A 6,000-nucleotide genomic window follows, 5' to 3' on the forward strand; every position below is an offset into this window, starting at 1 on the left:
CCTTGACTAGACGGACCTTTGTTGGCAAAGTAATGTCTCTGCTTTTGAATATGCTATCTAGGTTGGTCGTAACTTTCCTTCCAAGGAGTAAGCGTCTCTTAATTTCATGGCTTCAGTCACCATCTGCAGTGATTTTGGAGCCCAAAAAAATAAAGTCTGACACTATTTCCACTGTTTCCCCATCTATTTCCCATGAAGTGATGGGACCAGATGCCATGATCTTCGTTTTCCGAATGTTGAGCTTTAAGCCAACTTTTTCACTCTCCTCTTTCACTTTCATCAAGAGGCTTTTGAGTTCCTCTTCACTTTCTGTCATAAGGGTGGTGTCATCTGCATATCTGAGGTTATTGATATTTCTCCCGGCAATCTTGATTCCAGCTTGTGCTTCTTCCAGCCCAGTATTTCATGGGGTCGCAAATAGTTGGACAGGACTGAGGGACTGAAATGAACTGAACTGATTCAGTTTTGCCAGAAGGGGGTGCTAGAGGGAGAGGTAAAGTAGAAGAAAGCAGCAGAACTGCCTCTTGCCCTTGTGTATTCTTATCGTTATTATATACCTTGGCAACTGGGCAGCACTTCCCTCTGGTGGCAGCAGTTAGTTCTAGTCTTTTTAAGACTTCCAAAATTGGCTTTATAGTGCCCCCTCTGAGGTACTGATATGAGCAAGGCAGCATCTTCATCTCAGGGGTCCAAGTCCTAGCTCTGTGGGGCCCCTCTTCCAAGCCTCTGATTTTTGAAGGCACCAACCTTCTCCCTTTGTTCCACTGGCAGGTATCATTTCTGGGCAACACATTTTTTATATTAAATTCTCTCTGCTGAAGTGACTGGTGTGGCCCCTGTCTTCCTGACTGCACCCTAACAAGTGCAGTACCTGGTGGCAGAGTGGTTCCAGGAAAAAGAGCCCCAGAGGTGGGATTTGGGATTGTTTGGTTATGTCCTTAACCTTGAAAGCAGTGCTGAGATCTTTGCTAATAGAAAATGGGAATCAAGCAGTCTGGTCAATGCAGGTCTTCATGATTAACTAAAATATCTAAATTTTAGATGTTCATAAATAACTAAAAATATCTCCTGTAGTTGATCATAAAGAAGTGTCTACTGAAACAAGTAGCCTAGAGGACCAAGCGGCCTGTGCCCTGGGCTGCTATGATAATAATGAAGTGTATGAGATCTGTGTGGTCATTGGCTATTTCTGACTGCACTGGGGCGCTTACAGAAAGAAAACAGCAAGATCAAGGTTTTAGGGATTTCCCTAGCAGTCCGGTGGTTAGGACTCTGGTGTTTTCACAGCTGGTGCCCAGTTTCAATCTTTGGTAGGGGAACTAAGATCCCACAATTCTCACAGTGGTGGCCAAAAAAAGAAAAAACCTCAAGGTTTTAAACTTCCATCTCAAGTCACAAAGAACTAGAAAGCGTCTAGATTAACCCTAAGCTAATTTGCAGTTTCTTATAGCTACAGGGCCAAACTCACTGAAAATCATACCCTAAATTTAGTTGTTTGGGGTGGGGGACAAAAACAAAAAACAAACCTTACGGTTGAATTCATAGACTGGCTGTGTCTCATGGTAGAGTTACAGCACTGGGAGGGAGTGGACGAGACTTGGAGTGGGGACCTCCGGTAGAACTCAAGAAAGATAACTTAGAATGCTCTGCTCTCTCTAAGCCTTTCTTGCCAGCACTAACAGCCTATCCTCCTATGTCCGAGGAGACTAGATTTGCTTAAAGATCCTGCGTAAGCTCACCTAGGGAAGTTGCCTTGTGAAGAGGGTCATATCCTTCTCAAGACCCACCCTGACCACCCCTGAGTCAGTCTAGACTCGGATCTCAGTGTCCGCCTGATAGAGCAGTGAATGGCTTCCTGAGGGCAGTTAGAAAAACGGTGTTAACATAACATTCTGTCCAAAGAAAACCCAGAGACAAAGGCACTCAGAAAAGAAAAATAGCTTGCAAGGGAGATTTTTAGAAACAACATTAACAAAAAAGTACAATAGATTTTTTTAAATCCCACAAAGTTACCAATGTTACTGAGTTTATAGTTCATTTGTCCATGATGGAAAAACAGCAATTTTCTAATATTATCATATTCACAGAGGCCGTGACATCTTTTCTCAGGCGTTAGTACTACAAAAGTCAAGGACAAAGTTGGTTGTTTTCGTTAGGGAGTGAGAAATGTCCTGGGGAAAAAAATGCTTAAGATTTCATTTATTTGTGGGAACCAGAATTACGTGGGGACATTCTTTGTTTATCTCAGAGTGAACTAAACTAAAAACCATTTTCCCTTCTACTATCTTAGCTTCTAACAACCGTTCTGCAATAAAAGGAACCAGGGTGAAATATTTGATTCAACAGCTAAGATAGAGTACAAGACGAGGCAGGAACATCTTTTAGCAGAAAGCAAGAAAAGGCTCTAAGAATTATGGTAACAAGCTAAAAAGACAGAAACCAGATTGGAGAGGTTCCTTTTGGCCAAAATCTGAGCATCAAATAGCATTTTTTTTTTTTAAAGAAAGAATGGATTATAACCCATTATAACCCATTGATTGAAATTTAGGCAACTGTGAGTTCATCAGTTCACTTCAGTTCAGTCATTCAGTCGTGTCCCCACTCTTTGCGACCCCATAAACCACAGCACACCAGGCCTCCCTGTCCATCACCAACTCTATGAGTTTATCCAAACTCATGTCCATTGAGTCGGTGACGCCATTCAACCATCTCAAACTCTGTTGTCCCCTTCTCCTCCTGCCCTCAATCTTTCCCAGCATCAGGGTCTTTTCAAATGAGTCAGCTCTTCGCATGAGGTGGCCAAAGTATTGGAGTTTCAGCTTCAACATCAGTCCTTCCAATGAACACCCAGGACTGATTTCCTTTAGGATGGACTGGTTGGATCTCCTTGCAGTCTAAGTGACTCTCAAGAGTCTTCTCCAACACCACAGTTCAAAAGCATCAATTCTTCAGTGCTCAGCTTTCTTTATAGTCCAACTCTCACATCCATACACGACTACTGGAAAAACCATAGCTTTGACTAGACAGACCTTTGTTGGCAAAGTAATGTCTCTGCTTTTCGATATGCTGTCTAGGTTGGTCATAACTTTTCTTCCAATGAGTAAGCGTCTCTTAATTTCATGGCTGCAGTCACCATCTGCAGTGATTTTGGAGCTCCCCAAAAATAAAGTCTGACACTGTTTCCACTGTTTCCCCATCTATTTCCCATGAAGTGATGGAACTGGATGCCATGATCTTAGTTTTCTGAATGTTAAGCTTTAAGCCAACTTTTTCACTCTCTTCTTTCATTTTCATCAAGAGGCTCTTTAGTTCTTCTTCACTTTCTGCCATAAGGGTGGTGTCATCTGCATATCTGAGGTTATTGATATTTCCCCTGGGAATCCTGATTCCAGCTTGTGCTTCTTCCAGCCCAGCGTTTCTCATGATGTACTCTGCATATATGTTAAATAAGCAGGGTGATAATATACAGCCTTGCTGTACTCCTTTTGCTATTTGGAACCAGACTGTTGTTCCATGTCCAGTTCTTACTGTTGCTTCCTGACCTGCATACAGGTTTCTCAGGAGGCAGGTCAGGTGGTCTGGTATTCCCATCTCTTTCAGAATTTTCCACAGTTTATTGTGATCCACACAGTCAAAGGCTTTGGCATAATCAATAAAACAGATAGATGTTTTTCTGGATGATCTTGCTTTTTCGATGATCCAGTGGATGTTGGCAATTTGATCTCTGGTTCCTTTGCCTTTTCTAAAATCAGCTTGAACATCTGAAAGTTCATGGTTCACATGTTGCTAAAGCCTGGCTTGGAGAATTTTGAGCATTACTTTACTAGCGTGTGAGATGAGTGCAATTGTGCGGTAGTTTGAGCATTCTTTGGCATTGCCTTTCTTTGAGATTGGAATGAAAATTGACCTTTCCCAGTCCTGTGGCCACTGCTGAGTTTTCCAAATTTGCTGGCATATTGAGTGCAGCACTTTCACAGCATCATCTTTCAGGATTTGAAATAGCTCAACTGGAATTCCATCACCTCCACTAGCTTTGTTCGTAGTGATGCTTCCTAAGGCCGACTTGACTTCACATTCCAGTATGTCTGGCTCTAGGTGAGTGATCACACCATCGTGATTATCTGGGTCATGAAGATCTTTTTTGTACAGTTCTTCTGTGTATTCTTGCCACCTCTTCTTAATATCTTCTGCTTCTGTCAGGTCCATACCATTTCTGTCCTTTATTGAGCCCATCTTTGCATGAAATGTTCCTTTGATATCTCTAATTTTCTTGAAGAGATCTCTAGTCTTTCCCATTCTGTTGTTTTCCTCTATTTCTTTGCATTGATTGCTGAGAAAGGCTTTCATATCTCTCCTTGCTATTCTTTGGAAGTCTTCATTTAAATGGGCACAGGTGGCGCAGGAGCCACAGGCAGCAGAGAGGCGATACATCCAAGTTCAGCAGCAGCGGCCAAGAGGAGCTACTGGAGCAGCCGTGAAGAGATATCCCACATCCAAGGAGCCGCTAGCGGCAGTTGAACAGCAAGGAGATACCCCATGTCCAAGGTAAGGAGCAGCGGCTGCGCTTTGCTGGAGCAGCCATGAAGATACCCCATGTCCAAGGTAAGAGAAACCCAAGTAAGACAGTAGGCGCTGAGAGAGGGCATCAGAGGGCAGACAGACTGAAACCACAATCACAGACAACTAGCCAATCTGATCACACAGACCACAGCCTTGTCTAGCTCAATGAAACTAGGCCATGCCGTGTGGGACACCCCAAGATGGACAGGTCGTGGTGGAGAGGTCTGACAGAATGTGGTCCATTGGAGAATGGAGTGGCAAACCACTTCAGTATTCTTGCCTTGAGAACCCCATGAACAGTATGAAAAGGCAAAAAGGTAAGACACTGAAAGATGCACTCCCCAGATTGGTGGGTGCCCAATATGCTACTGGAGATCAGTGGAGAAATAACTCCAGAAAGAATGAAGGGATGGAACCAAAGTAAAAGCAACACCCAGTTGTGGAAGTGACTGGTGATGGAAGCAAGGTCCGATGCTGTAAAGAGCAGTATTGCACAGGAACCTGGAATGTCAGGTCCATGAATCAAGGCAAACTGGAAGAGGTCAAACAGGAGATGGCAAGAGTGAACGTTGACATTCTAGGAATCAGCGAACTAAAATGGACTGGAATGGGTGAATTTAACTCAGATGACCATTATATCTACTACTGCGGGCAGGAATCCCTCAGAAGAAATGGAGTAGCCATCATTGTCAACAAAAGAGTCCGAAATGCAGTATTTGGATGCAATCTCATAAATGACAGAATGATCTCTGTTTGTTTCCAAGGCAAACCATTCAATATCACAGTAATCCAAGTCTATGCCCCAACCAGTAATGCTGAAGAAGCTGAAGTTGAACAGTTCTATGAAGACCTACAAGACCTTCTAGATCTAACATGCCAAACAGATGTCCTTTTCATTATCGGGGACTGGAATGCAGAAGTAGGAAGTCAAGAAACACCTGGAGTAACAGGCCAATTTGGCCTTGGAGTACAGAATGAAGCAGGGCAAAGGCTAATAGAGTTTTGCCAAGAGAACGCACTGGTCATAGCAAACACCTTCTTCCAACAACACGAGAGAAGACTCTACACATGGACATCATCGGGTGGCCAACACTGAAACATTGATTATATTCTTTGCAGCTAATGATGGAGAAGCTCTATACAGTCACCAAAAAAAAAAAAAAAAAAGACCAGGAGAAGACTGTTGTTCAGATCATGAACTCCTTATTCCCAAATTCAGACTTAAATTGAAGAAAGTGGGGAAAACCACTAAACCATTCAGGTATGGCCTAAATCAAATCCCTTATGATTATACAATGGGAGTGAGAAATAGATTAAAGGGACTAGATCTGATAGACAGAGTGCCTGATGAACTATGGACAGAGGTTTGTGACATTGTACAGGAGACAGGGATCAGGATTATCCCCATGGAAAAGAAATGCAAAAAAGCAAAATGGCTGT

This window comes from Bos grunniens, chromosome 26, assembly GCF_055505025.1.
Source record: "Bos grunniens cultivar Pamir isolate PY7600 chromosome 26, Bosgru_T2T1.0, whole genome shotgun sequence".
Taxonomy (NCBI): Eukaryota; Metazoa; Chordata; class Mammalia; order Artiodactyla; family Bovidae; genus Bos; species Bos grunniens.